The sequence below is a fragment of the Megascapheus bottae genome, chromosome 7 (genome assembly GCF_031878675.1).
Source record: "Megascapheus bottae isolate mThoBot1 chromosome 7, mThoBot2.hap1, whole genome shotgun sequence".
In the NCBI taxonomy this organism is placed as follows: domain Eukaryota; kingdom Metazoa; phylum Chordata; class Mammalia; order Rodentia; family Geomyidae; genus Megascapheus; species Megascapheus bottae.
Genome location: NC_143515.1, coordinates 12,008,279 through 12,021,851, shown reverse-complemented (window position 1 = coordinate 12,021,851; position 13,573 = coordinate 12,008,279). Strand labels below are relative to the sequence as shown.

The 13,573-nt window shown below is 35.2% G+C and overlaps 1 protein-coding gene across 2 annotated transcripts in view; it reads left to right on the top strand.

Annotated features, from left to right (window-relative positions):
• Aff3 (ALF transcription elongation factor 3) overlaps positions 1-13,573 on the top strand; it is a 539,479-nt gene that overhangs the window by 134,610 nt on the left and 391,296 nt on the right. The gene's annotated exons all lie outside the window — the stretch shown is intronic.

Below are 13,573 nucleotides of genomic sequence, written 5' to 3'. Positions count from 1 at the left end.
CTTCCGAGTCTATAATCTAGCACCCCCAGGAAGTAAAGTTTTTACATAGAGGGGTTCTACATAAAACTAAACCCTCCTATGAGTTTGAAAATTTTAGGGAAAATTTTATAAAGGAAATCTCATCATAACTCTTTTTTTCTATTGTAATTAATAAAAGGGTTACCTGATATTTGCCATATAGAAGGTGCATTAATTCAAATACATTGATACCCTTTCACATGTCTTGGTACCCTTTACCCTCCCCCCCCACCGTCCCCCCATAACTCTTTTTTATTGTAACATATAGAGGGGTTACATTCGCCAGATAGTAGGTGCATTACTTCTCACACATTGCTACTCCTTCTCATGTTTTTGTATCCATTTCCCTCCCTCCATCCCCTCTCATCATAACTCTTTAAAGTACTTAAGTGACAATATTGAAAATGGTGCATATTCGAATATATCAGATTTTCATCCATATTATAATATTTATGATCAATATTCATATTAATCAGAATTCTTACCTGAGTCTTTCTTGTCATGAAAATGGTCTTAAGTTAATGAGAATCTGAGCTTAGTGAAGTATTTTGGTTCATATTCTTTTGGTTTACACTTTGATTTTGTTGCAAAGTATTTACTTGTGTTATAAAATGTGTGGAATGGATGTATTGAATATGAGAATTCTGAGTAAGCACATTGCTTCTTCAGAAGTGGCAAACAAAGGCAGTGGCTAGACACTTGAACAGTAAATCTAGATGAAAAAGTTTTCTAAAGAAGCATATCTCATACCATATCCCACATTGATAATAATCATTCAAAGCAAATGAAGGATAACCGTGATTCCTGATTTTTTCATTATCTTTCAGCAGTTGTACAAAGCAGTTGCCATTTAACAAAGCAGTTTATGAGTACAATATATATTGATCAATGTCACGTGACCCATGTGGTTCTATTCCTTTGGTTTTGCTGTGATGTTAGATATATAAGCTAAAGTAGTTTTCAAACATTGCACTTCGAGAGTGTTAGTATTTGTTTTTATATAATTTCTCTCCCTCTCTCCACTCTCCCCCTCTCCCTCCCTCCCTCTTTTCCTCCGTCTCTCACTCTTTCTCACAGTACTGAGGTTTGAACCCAGGACTATGCACTTATTAGGCAGGTGTTCTATAGCTTGAGTCACACTTCTAGCCCTTCTTGCTAGGTTTTATTTTGGGGGGTTTGGGGCGTTGCTTGTTGTTGTTTATAGATTCTTGCTTGAGATAGTATCAGGCCAATTCTTGCTTGGACCATAATTTTCTTATTTTGCAGTCATGTGATACCACACTCACTGTTGGTTGAGATGGAATGTAATGAACTTTTTGCTCTGAGATGATGGGTATGTGCTACTGCACCAGCTTTTGGTTGAGAAAAAGAGCATCTTAACCTTTTTCTTGGTCTCCAACCACATTCCTTGTACATTAATCTCTTTCTCCAAAGTAGGTAGGATTATAGGTGTGAATCACTGGGCACATGGCAAAATAAATTCTTCTTTGAAAATGGAATATTTTCAAATAATATTCTAGAATAGTCTAGCTAGAATATTCTCTGCATCTTAATTTTACTTATTTAATTAATTTTATTTACTTTGGTATGAGTCCTGGTGCTGGAAATCAGGGCTTGGGTGCTCTTCCTGAGCTTTTTTTGCTCAAGGCTAATGATCTACCACTTGAGCCACAGCTCCACTTCCAGCTTTTCTGCTGCTTGAATATAAGTCTCATGGTTTTTCCTACCCAGGCTGGCTTCTCAGATCTCAGCCTCCTAAGCACCCAGTTATGAGCCACCAATACTGGCTCTTAATTTGATTTAATATGAGGTGAAAAAAATGATTTGATACTTCTTGTTTCATTTCTGACAAGGCCAAGCTAGGCATTTCTGTTGTAGCATCTCGGAATTCCCCAAGGATCATGTTGCACTTAAGAGATGACATCTTATGTACTCTATGAGATTTTTACACAGGTTTTAATGAGGAAATTCAATGACATGTGTACCAGTAGCTTATTTCATTACACATTTATGGGAGATTCTAAAACATGTTCATTAGGAATTAATGGTAACAAAATATAATCTCTACAGGCATTTGTTTTTAAAAGTCTGAGGGACGCATTCCTAGATACCACCTTATAAAACTGAACTTGTCATGTTCTTTTATTTTTACCATTTCATCAGTAGCATTCACTGGTAAATATGGCAGAGCTGATCATTAGACAGTGGTGATCAACTTAAATTATCAGGAATCAGCTTTTTAACTTTCATTTTAACCCATCTTTTTAAAAACTATTTTTTCATCTACCAAGTAAACTTCAAACTTATTAGGTAACTATTCATTTTGGAATCCAGTGAGTTGATAAAAGAAAAACTCCAATGCATTTTTTTTTGGTGTAGTGTTGCTGAGAATTAAATTCAGGGCTTTGCATATGCTAGGCAAGTGATAGAACACTTGAGTTACAACTTCAGGTTTTGTTTGTATTTTTGTTCTTTGGTAAATCTTTTGTCTCTGAAGTAGCTTCACCGACTTTTTGCCTGGGCTGGCTGTAGTCTGCAGTCTTCTTTTTTTTTTTTTTTTTTTTTTTGCCAGTCCTGGGCTTGGGCTCAGGGCTTGAGCACTGTCCTTGGACTTTCTCAAGGCTAACACTCTACCGCTTGAGCCTTAGCACCACTTCCCGCTTTTTGCTATGTATGTGGTACCGAGGAATCAAACCTGGGTCTTCCTGCATGCTAGGCAAGCACTTTAACCACTAGGCCAAACTCCCAGCCTGCAGTCTTCTTATACCACCCAAAAGTGTATAGTCATGTGCCACTGTACCTGGCCCTAAAAGATGTGCATTTTTATATCCAATGTATCCTGATGCAGATACTTGCACAGTTTTCATGAGGTAGTTGATTATGTTATCACAAATTAAGATATTATCAGTATTCCTTTAAAGGACCCCAGATTGGGAATGACACCTTTTTACTAGTATTTGGTCATCACAGAAGGAGAGACAAACCAGAGATAGACACAGGGATAGAATTTGGAGCTGTACACAGTGATGATTTCATTTTCCTACATGCAGTGGCCTTAAACCAAGCAGTCTGATGCTCTCCTCACTTTTTGTCCTGAATATGTCAAAGAGGCCAATTGTGTATGCATAGAAGAGAGGTAACTGTGACAAGAAGTGTTGTTTATAGAATGACATTAGAGAGGACATGCAGTTCTTATTTTAGCAAAAATCCTTGCATTTTAGGAATATATTATAATTAGAATGTTGAATACTTGTTAGTGTAATATGCTTAGTATTGTAGAAATAAAAGTCTGATTTATGCTTAGGCCCAAAATACTATCTCTAAATTACTTTTATTTCGTCCCACTCAAACAACTCTCAGGGTTTTTTTTGTTGTTATTTTCCATGGTTGTCTTACTGTATTCCAAGAGAAACTTAACAATATCTTTGTTTAAGCATATAATTCACTATTTTAGACCATTCCTATAAAATCTACAGTCATAACATAGAAGCTAGTGAATTTTAGGATAGATTTTGATTTGAAAAGAAGCTTTGATTTTGGGGAAGTGATAAAATCATTTAATATAGCAAACATTTTCAGGACTATGGGTGTGTTTTTAAAATATACATATCATCAGTAAGAAACTATTCTCCCAGTCAGGTAGAGAAAGTTTTGTTTTGTTTTCTAAGGAAATTTACAGAGAAAATGAGCTGGAAGGAACTGTGTTATGTGCTACATTTTATAGGATGTAAGTTGTAGAGCAAGACTAAGGGTGTGCAGAATTTAAGACTAAAAGGAAGCATTAAGCAGCAGTGACATAAAAACAATGGGGACAAGCATGCAAAAGGGGCCTGCTTGCCACTGAGTAGTACTCAGTCAGATAAACAACAAGATGCACTGTGATGTGAGACATTAAGCAACAACTAATCTGTGATTTCTGCCTTTAGGATATCTATCTACAGGAGTGGAATAAATTAGATACTAGCACTTGGCTTTTATTTTGCAACTTCTCTCACTCATAGTCTAGACTAAATTTAAAATTGGCCTCCTAGCCTTAGGAAAATTCTTTCAGTTTCATCATTCTTGTAATAGAAAAGTATTATGTAATTTTTTTAAATGGCAAATTTTGGATCTTTTTTGCCTGATTTTGTACTTTATAAACCCCTCATTTTTTCCCTTGCAACATCTGCACTCTGTCTGCTTCTGTGGCAAATTATTTGTTATAATTCTTCAGTCTTCAGTAATAGGTAATTAGTGTAGAAAAATCCAGTGCAATTTGATGTGGAAGTTAAAGGCCTCATGAGAATTCCTTAACTGATACACCTGCCTCTGGCTGGTTTTTTTTCCCAGCTCAGTTTTGTGTTAATGAAAAACATATTTTTGTTGTTATAGCTGAGTCTCTTGTTCTTGACGCCACCCCTCATTAAGTAAGCCTACCCTGGAGTGCCACTTGGAAAGATTCTGCTGTTAGGCAAGAGACAAGGGACTTAATGAATGGCTAAAACATACATTCTAGAACATTCTAGGACAGGGCACAATGTATTTCTTTCCAACTGAAGTAAAATTATTTTCTTTTCCTCTGTTCCTCTCTCCTCCCCCACCCTTCTTTGTATACAATTGACTTTTAAATTTGAGTTCCAGATCTAGACTTTGGAGACTGCTAACTTGGAGGGTTACATACAGATTTTTTTTAAAAAAAAATAAGAATTGAGGTTTTCATAAAACATGTATCTGTGTTAACACAGCATTAGGTTCCTTCTGGGATATTGAGGTCTCTGAAACGTAAGTATGCTTAGCTTCCAGATCTGTATTTGGCTCACAGGATAAGAAATTGGTATCAGAATAATAGGGTTGAGTTTGGGAAGATGCATAATATTGGCCTTAAGGTTTTAGAATTAAAAAGTAAGTATTTATCTATCAGAAAACAGAAGTGAGGACAAAAGGAAAGAAAAAAGGGTAACTTGCAGAACTTTGTGTGATGAGTTTGTTTGGCTTGTAGCAGTACTATTCCAAAATGTGTTATTTGAGTTGTTGCTTCCTGTTAATACAATAATCAGCATTAATTTGAATCTGCTATATAGCAAAGGATTTTGATGCCTGGGAATGGAAAACATTTGAACTGCAGAGAAAAGAAAGCCTTGGTGCCTAGAGCTTAGTTGATCAGGAAAGAGATCCCTAAATGTGAGTAGCAGTGACTAGAGGTTGTGTTAGAAGTTTTAGTAGTGGTTAGTAATTCATCTCAAAGAGCAAAATAACTATTTTTGGTTGATCAAAACTTTATTTGTTAAAATATGTAATTAGGTTGTTTGAAATATATTTATTTATCAGAGCATCTTCATAAACAGCATTTTAAAAAATCACCATTTATGCCATGAATACAAATAGAGAAATGGAGGACTATGATTCTACAAAATAGCATCCTAGAAAAGCAATTAACTGATTAAAAAAATAAGTTCACAGAAGATAAATGATAGGCTTCCTATTTCTTGTCATTCTTGGTTACCTTTGTATGGAAATGGATTTCTTCCAAATTAAAGTGGGCACCAGCTTGTCCAGCAAAAAAGGCATCTGCAAATCAGTGTGTGCATTACATATTCATGCCAGCTGGAATTTCTTTATTACATTTGAGATATATAATGTTTTCAAATCCAAGTAAGCTCTTGGCTTGCTTCTTAAAGAAAAGTGAGTGTATGGAGCCTATAGACCTGGCTTCTCTATCTGAAGTGGTCTAATTCTTCTCATCATTCTCACTTTGTACCCATTGCAGAAAGAGGCACAGGCATACCCAGGGTGACAGTGTGGTGTACCAACTGCACAGACAGCTCTGCTCTGTGCTCCTTTCTGTTCACACTGTGCAGCCTCCACCCTCCATGTGAGGAGCTGAGGTCCTTGTCTTTGCAAGGTGGACTGCACAATGTTATCTCACTTGGTGGATGAAAGCATTTACTTTCTGCATTTTAGTAGGTTATTCTGAAGGTCATAATGGAGACTGGCACATGGAAATGTTTACACACACACACACACACACACACACACACACACACACACACACACACACTGTTTTATGTTCAGCCAATGAATTCTAAAAGGTAATGCACTTAATGACATAAAATGACGTAGGTTTCTATAACCCTTGATCGGAAAACCTGAAGAAAATGGAGCCCCTGTGTGAAGGTTCTGGTGTCCTTTTCTATTCCTTTCTCTCTTGGGGGTCCTTTAGATATATGTTATAAAAGCCAAGTTTTTCAGCCTTAAGGTTTGAACCACTTCTGATGGCATGGAGGACAGAACGCACATAAAGGCTGCTAGCCAGCCCATTCTATTTCCCTTTCCCTTTCCCCAGTTCTTGTAAAGCTTTCTCCCCAGGAAAGCATTTGGATGAATTCCAAAAGTGCTTTTTCTTAAACTACAACCTTATGTGTGTGCTGACTCCAAACTTGGGCAATCAGGAGCTCAAGGCCTTTGCATTTAGTTTTGCTGAAAAAAAGAAAAAAACCCTGTCCCTATTCCACAATCCAATAAGAAAAGCCTTTTCTGCATTTTATCCATACTTGCTTAGATCATGTGCAGCCACTCAGAAACATGGGGGAGAGGTAAGACAATGTGGAATGCCCATGGCCTGTATACTAAGAATGGGTTCCGGAATTTTGTTCTATCCTCTAATAGCCAAATGATTTATTTATTTATTTTTTGATATTTTTTATTGTAATTAATAAAAGGGTTACATGATATTTGCCAGATAGAAGATGCATTAATTCACATACATTGATACCCTTTCACATGTCTTGGTAGCCATTATCCTACCCCTCCACCCCCCATCTTGTTTTCCCCCCTTCCCTATCCAATTTCAAATAACCAAATACAAATATATCCAATATATCAGATAACAAAGTGAGATACTGTAACAATATGAGATAACCAAGGAACAGCAAAAGAGATGAGAGATAACATAGTACCTTAAAGACAACATTCATTCATTATATGGCTTTTGTTTCAATATTCTAGAGGTCCTTTCAGTTAGCTTCATACTATATGGCCTTATATATCAAGGTTTTGCTCTATTGCAAATCTCTGCTAGTAGAGCCCAGGGTTTCTACTGATTATGACAAATGAGGGAAACCATTGAGCCTAAGTTCCTTTGAGTCTGGCTTATTTCACTTAATATGATTTTTTCTAAGTCTTTCCATTTCCTAACAAATGGTAGCCAAACGATTTAATCCTCTGGTTCCTAGATTCTTAAGTAAGAAGTGGAATAATGATAATGTGTATTTGGCAGAGTTATTGGAGAAGGAGAAAAAAATGAAGTAAAGCGTATGATATACTTAGAGTAATAATAAAAGAGGTAAATATTAGCTATATTACTGCTTCAAAGTAGAAACAATGTAAACATGAATATATTATTGGTAGCAATTTTATATGTGTGGGCATGTGAAACAGGAAAATAAAATTCTGAAATATTTTTGTTGTAAACAATTGAAATCTTGAACATCAAGATTATCCTAGATTAATGTAACAAAGCCCAAGTAACATTCTTCCTATGTGATGCTTAGCTCCTCCTAAGATTCTGTTCCCAAGTCAAGGGTCACATTTGCTCTTTTTATCTATATTTTTCTCCTGAGCTATTTTTAGCTGTCGTGGAACATACCATTTCCAATGAAATGAAATGTAAGATAAACAAGATTTGGATTGGAGAAAAATGTTAAAATGCTTAGGCAGTAAGCTTTTAGAATAACTCACTGAAACAGAGCTGTCTGTAGCAACCATGTACTAAACAACATGTTTAATTGGACTTATCTCCACATGATTCACCAGCATTAGCAATGCCTTTATTGTACATGAGAATAGGATCTCTCTGGTGCTAGTTGCGGATCTACTTCCATAGCTACATGTGTAACAGGCAGCTAGCTGACCACCCCTGAGCACCCTGCAGTTCTAATTTGACCAAAGGTCAGACATCAGGAACAGTATGCTTTTGGAAACAAGATTGTTTAGGCCACATATTTCTTTAGTGATTGGTCCAGTTGTAGATGAAGAGTGTGGCTTCTGAAGCCCAACTAAGTCTGTCATTCCTGTTTGCAAGATATCTAGTCTGTGCCTCAACTGCCTTCTTTGTGACTTGGAATTGTGGTAGAAACAATTGCTAACGTCCTTTATGAAATTATGTTAATAGTTACACAATGTCTGGAATACTGGCTGCTGCATAAAAATCTACTAAGTAACAATGTTGTGGCTCTGTTGTTTTTACATTTACCTTCCAAAACGCCTGACTCCAGGTGCTTTGGCACCTCAGAACTAGAAATTATATATTAGGATATTAATGCCACAAAGTGTATATGGTTTTGTTTTGATTCTACCCCCCCCCCCCATTTTGTAAACATCTGCAACCATATATTTAGGATATGAGTAAAGAAATCTCCTTTAGTCTGTTAGTGGCCTCCTCATAACTGCAGTAATCTGTTAGATCTTTTAGTTTTATTTTTTGCTTGAATTTAGGGCCTAAGCCCTGTCCTTGGGCTTTCTACCACTTGAGACACAGCACCACTTCTGGCTTTTGCTATGTATGTAGTACCAAGGAATTGAACTTAGGTCTTCATGCATGCTAGGCAAGCACTCTTGCCCCTAGGCCGAACTCCCGGCTCCTCTGCTAGATCCTCCAGCAATTCTTAGAGGCCTACCTTATCTTCTTAGAATTTACTTTGTTAATAGGTATAAGACAAGTTATTTTTTCAGATAGTTGAACCTCACTATAATTTACTAGTCAGCCCTGTATAATTTCAATTCTCATTTTTATGGAATTGTGACATAGCTATTGCTAGGAATCCTTTTGAGACAGAAAATCTTAAGTAAAAACACTTTGTCCTTTCTTCCAGCTCCAGTGTAACTTCTTCCACTTTTTTAGGCAACTCCAGCCACTGGTATGATGTCTTTTCTCTAAATTCCTCTAGTGACAAGAATTCCATTACCACATATTATTATTTACTTTTTTTAACGTCTGACATACCTAACACTGATATATTGTAAGTTCCTAGAGGACAAATCCCTTCCCATTCATCTTTCTCCCATCATCTATAGAGCGAATGCTGAGTTATTTCACCCCTGAGTTCTGTACATTGAGTTTCTGTGCCAGAGAACTAGGGAGGCAAACCGACTTTCAGTACTTTGAATGATGTTTGGTAGATCAATAACTGAAATAAAAAATAAAGGCCGGAATAAGTTAAAACATGGTCTGCAATGTGAAGAGGCTTTATCTACATCGATTTACCTTACCTTTTGCTGTCTGTTTTCTACGCATACCATTTTCTTTCAAACTTTTCAGCATCTGATTAGGCCTGTGTGCTGTCCATCCCAATTTTCTCACCACATCCTTTCAGGCCTGTTCCTATTATTTAAAAGAATAATAATTGAGAAGCAGATTATTGTTAATATCTTGTCATATTTATTTTCTTAATATTTTCTGTATGCTCACTTTTACTAGGAGATTATATATATTTTAATTTAAATAATGGATAAAAATGAAAATTAAAAATCAGTTCAACAATAAAATCCCCCTCTGGTTTACTAATGTAAACCAATAAAAATGAAATCAACTCATATCCCATCATTCAAGAAATCAAAATCAACTAACATAACATGGATTTTATTCTAGAAAACATGGTCGTTTTTCTTCCTTCTCTCTCTTATATTTCTTTGTTTCTTCAGTTGTAGAGACTGTCACGTATTGTTGACACACATTCTTTCAATTGGCCCATCTTGTTGCCTCTTCTGACTGCTTTTTTCATGTGTATGTATAGTATTTCTTTGTAATTTCTGTAGTATCATTAAGATACATCTCAGTATAACCAACTCCTGAATGAGGAAGTGCTGTTCTACCTGTATATCAGTGTGCCCTTTGTATGATACTCAGATTTGAGCTCAGGGATTTGCACTTGCAGAGTAAGTGCTCTACCATTTGACTTGTGCCTCCGGCCCCTTTTTGTGTGTTTTTTTTTTTGTTGTTGTTGTTGTTACGGGACTTGAACTCTGAGCTTGGGCTTTGACCCTGAGTTCTTCAGCTCAAGGTTACCACCTTATACATTGGTTAATTTTTTTAGGGTCTCACTTTATGTTCAGGCTGGCCTGGGCTGTAATCTTACCTGTACTTCTCTGTATTGGTGGGGATAAAAAATGTACATTACTGTACTTGGCCATTGAGTGTTTATACACATATTAAGTAGGTATATTGTTTTTGGTTTTTTCCTTAAAGGAATGGCCCTATGACCAATCATTGTCTTTTTTCACTTTATTAGTTTCTCTCTGATGGTTTTGATCTGTAATTTGTTCAGCTACATTCATTGTATTTTCCTAGAGTTTTCCTATTTATTTGTCATTAACTACATTTTTAAGTGTTTATCCTGCTTCCTATCATCTCTAAGTTTTACAGTTTTGTTCCTCGTTAGCTTTTTACATTTTCTTTAAAAAATAGCTTATTATATGATTAGAGAGTTTCATTTAAAAATTATGGATTTCTATACATACATAAATCATTCTTTCCTAAGAACTTATGAGTTTAATTGTGGATCTCAATTTTGTTACTTGTAAGATTAATCTATTGTCATAAATTAAGGCTTTGTTTTTCATTTAAAAAAACTAAAAATCATGCTTTGCCTCATTTGTACTATTATGTTTTGATTCTTCTTTTAAAAGAGAATTTTCCAATATAAAGTCTTCTTAGAAAAAGAAGTAAGTTTATTATATGTTAATTAGAGCTTGAAGCTACTTCTAGTGATGTATTCCAAACAATAGCTTTAGAACAAAGAGTGTTAAAGTCTGAAGATGTACAATGGTTTTGTTTTGTGATGTCCTCTCAAAGAAAGGGACTTAGACTCTTACTCAGTTGCTGTGCTTACTACCTGCATTAGGGTCACTATTTTTCTCCTTTTCAATGGGCATGCAGTAACTGTACGTGCTTGTGGGGCACAGTATAACAATTCCATGTATATGTTATAAAGGGTATTAATGTTTGTGAAGTTATGCACCTTCTATCTGGTGAATATAATGTAACCCTTCTATTAATCACAATAAAAAATTGGAAAAAAATAATGGAAACAGTATTTAACATATTTATCACTTTCTACATTAATCCTTTTTGTGGCAAAAATATTTAAAACCTTTTCTTTTAGCTATTTTGAAATAGTTAACTTAATTATAACCACTCCATATTGTGGAGTAGAATACCAAGAATGACTTTCTAATTATAACTTTGTATTTATTGACCAGCTTATCCCTCCTTATCTCTTCTACCACTTCCTTTAGACACTATCCTTCTCTATTATTTTTTGAATTGGCTTCTTTAGCTCCACATATGGGTGAGATCATGCAGTATTTGTCTTTCTATGGTTCGCTTATTTTACAGAATATAATATTCTACAATGTTCATTCATGATCACAAATGATAGAATTTTATTCTTTTTTATGGCTGAGTAGGATTCCACTGAGATTACATATCATATTTTCCTGATCCATTCATCTGGCATTGGATATCTCAGTTGATTCCATATATTAGCTGTTGGGAACAGTGATGAAATAATTTGGGAATGTAGATTTCCCTTTGTTTTCCAATAGACTAATTTCATTTCCTTTGTGTATATACCAAGTAGTAGGATTCCAGGATCATATAATATTTCAACCCTTAATATTTTGGAGAGCTGGTGTAGTGTTTTTCATAATGGTTATACTAATTTATATTCCTGTCAGTAGTTTCCACCTGATTCAAGATAGGCAATATTGTTTGTCAGCATCAGCAAGATGGAGAAAAAATGGGGAGGGAACAACCTTTTCATACAGCTATCTAGAAGGAGCACAAACTACTTTCTCTCATATCTTACCTCTCAGTCCCAGGTGATTGAGTCACTAGACTGAAGATGAGTAACTGTGTATCCAGATGCAGCATAAACGGTCATTTCTTTCTTTCTCTTCCTATCCTTTCTTTTTGCTTTATGAGCTTCTCAAAAGAAAAATAATTTTCTCCCATCTTTATTTCTCCACTGCCAGAATGCAACAGATAATAGGTGTATAATATTGGGTTGTTGGACCATCCAGAAACAAGGGCATACTAAATCCACTAGCACAACAATGTTCATTGCAGCACTATTCACCATAGCAAAGATATGGAACCAACCTAGATGTCCCTCAGTTGATGAGTGGATCAACAAGTTGTGGTATTTGTACACAGTGGAATTCTATGCTGCTGTCAGAAAGAATGACATCGCCCCATTTGTTAGGAAATGGAAAGACTTAGAAAAAATCATATTAAGTGAAGTAAGCCAGTCTCAAAGGAACTTAGGCTCAATGGTTTCCCTCATTCGTCATAATCAGTAGAACCTTGGGCTGTACTAGCAGAGATCTGCAATAGAGCAAAATCTTGATATATAAGGCCATATAGTATGAAGCTAATTGAAAGGACCTCCAGGATAGTGAAACAAAAGCCATATAATGAATGATTGTTGTCCTTAATGTACTATGTTGTCTCTCATCTCCTTTGCTGTCCCTTGGTTATCTCATATTGTTATAGTATCTCACTTTGTTATCTGATATATTTGTATTTGGTTATTTGAAATTGGATAGGGAAGGGGGGAAAACCAAGACGGGGGTGGGTGGTGGGTGGGGGGGGAGGGTAATGGGTACCAAGACATGTGAAAGGGTACCAATGTATGTGAATTAATGCACCTTCTATCTGGCAAATATCATGTAACCCTTTTACTAATTACAATAAAAAAAACAAGAAGTCAGAAATATTGGGTTGTTGGATTGTTGTTTTAGAGTTAAAATGCCATAGATGATGCACTGTTTTAAATTTCTGAAAGAAAAGGTGTATAAATTTGTATTTTAGAGCATTGTAGAAAATTTGACAAATAGGTAAAGGCTTCCTGTTATGTCATTCTAGTCTGATAATTATCCCTGGAATCAGTGATAGTTACAAAGTATATGGATTTGATTGAAATAAGTATAAATATAGCTTGAAATATAAGTTCTTTTTACTCAATATGAAATGTCTTTGGATAATAAATGGATTCCTATCTAAATTCATGAGCCTTTGTATGACATTTGGTTTAAGTCCGAAATGGATTAATCTTTTTCTGATAAAGTTTTATAATCTGTGATTCCTCTGGTGACCACATTTAATTAGTTATTAAATAAACAGCTTATCTTTATACTAACAGGTTTTAAAACTCCATATTTTTCTAGGCTGCATTTCACTGATTAAATAGTTGCCACAAATTTGGAAAAAATAAAATAAATGATCAAACTACATTATTCTAACATTAGAAATTCAAACATGTCAACTTACAAAACAAAAAACAGCTAAGTGTAAAGGACAAAGATAGGGAAGATAGTCTAAATGCATACATTTTCATGAAAATAAACTTACTTTGTATTTCCAAGTTCTACTCTCCCTAGAAATCAACTATGCTTCTTAACAGTATAAAGTTCCATTTAATTTTGCAATGCTATAACGTTTTGTGATAGATTCTAAACTAACATTTTTTTCTCTCTCTTTTAAAAATATTGTTCATCAACTAAGATTCTTCAACTTCAA